Raw genomic sequence first — 1769 nt, forward strand, 5'->3', positions numbered from 1 at the left:
ATAATGGTGTAACTTGTTAAAATAAAAATGTATTTTTTAAACATGTTTTAATTGATATACGATTATGTATGTTAATTTGATAAAGATTTAAAATGAAACATTTAAAAGTAAAGAACGTAAAGTAAATTAATTAACTAATTATAGGGGTATAAAGTGTAAATTTAAAATTATAATTTTAAAAAAATAGGTTGTGAAAGGGTGAGTATGTGAGGAGAGAAGGGGTGAAAAAGTGAAAATGTGAGTATAAAAGGTATTTTGGTCATTTAAAATTTTAAGACTTTAATATTTTTGCTAAATTTACTTAATAAGATAATATAGATATCTCGTTAATGTCTGGGAAAAGTGTCACGCTCTCGTTTTCCTGTGTCCACAATGTAAGTTATAGTAGGGATTTTAATGATAAAGTATTAACAGAGATTAGTGATTATACTTATTTCGAATGTGTTTATCAGTTGATTATTTGTTAGTTTTACTGAGTTTAGAAAAGTTCAAAAGGTTATATGTATACTATAATAACTCATAACCATAAATTCTTAGATAATTGAATTAATTTATACATAAAAGTATGTTTGTAAGGGTTTTTGTCAAATGCTTTATAATATAGATTTATACTCTAACAAATCCTTAAGTAGTTCCCTGATAAAATACAGAAAAGAAACCAGTTGATAAAATTAAATGAATTTAGATACTTCTGTAAAATTAAATCCGAGAACAATAAAATGATGTTGTAATTATTTCCCACCAATTAGATTAAATGTATTATTATTTTATATAAAGTTTTTTAAAGTATGCTGCAATGCTAACTTTATAAAAATATTTTAATAATAAATTAATGTTGAAAATTTTAAAAGGAAATTTATCCAAAATAACCATTTTATACACTGTACATTAATAAAATAACCACTTTTCAAATCTTTTTCCACAAAATGACCACCAAAATCATCCTTAGAGGGCGATTTTTACTATTTTGGGGCGATTTTAATTATAAGGTACGGATGAGTCTTACATGCCATTTCGAGGACAAAAATCAGATATCATATTAGAAAATGGGAAAATCGCCCTCAAAAAGTGAAAATCGTCCCATGATGTCTCGTCAAATCGTTATTGATGTGTCAGATCGTTATCATAAGTTGTCTTCACTAGAAGACGAAATAAATGTCAAAATCACCCCCATAGGCGATTTAGACAAAGTGAGGGCGATTTCATGTATATATATATATATATATCATATATAATATCTGATTTTGTTCCCAAAATGATATACATGTGGGACTCATCCATAACTTATAGTCAAAATCATCCCAAAATAGTCAAAATTGCTTTTTAGGGGCGATTTTGGCGGTCATTTTATGAAAAACCTCTAAAAAGTGATCAATTTGTTAGCTTACCATGAATAAAATGGTCGTTTTGGGTAATTTCCCTTTTTAAAATAGAGAATATGTTGGAATTGAGTTTAATATATATTTTTAGTGATTTTAACTATTAATTGTCTATTTTTTAAAAATTATACAGAATCTGTTGGAGATATTATTACTATGAATTAAAATAAAAAATTAATATAATATTTAATAAAAATGAAAATCCAAAATTTATATTTAGAGCACCCACATAGGGGCTTGCAAATTGAATTGCAAAACCATTTTTGTCAGACAATTGCTGCCATGTAGGATTCAAATTGCAAATTTTGCAATTCAACTTGAAAGCCACGTGGCACCACTTCCTCTCCAAAACTATTTAAATAAATTATTTTTAATAATGTTAATATATTT

The sequence above is a fragment of the Cynara cardunculus genome (assembly GCF_001531365.2).
Source record: "Cynara cardunculus var. scolymus isolate 2C chromosome LG 14, CcrdV1, whole genome shotgun sequence".
Classification (NCBI taxonomy): Eukaryota; Viridiplantae; Streptophyta; class Magnoliopsida; order Asterales; family Asteraceae; genus Cynara; species Cynara cardunculus.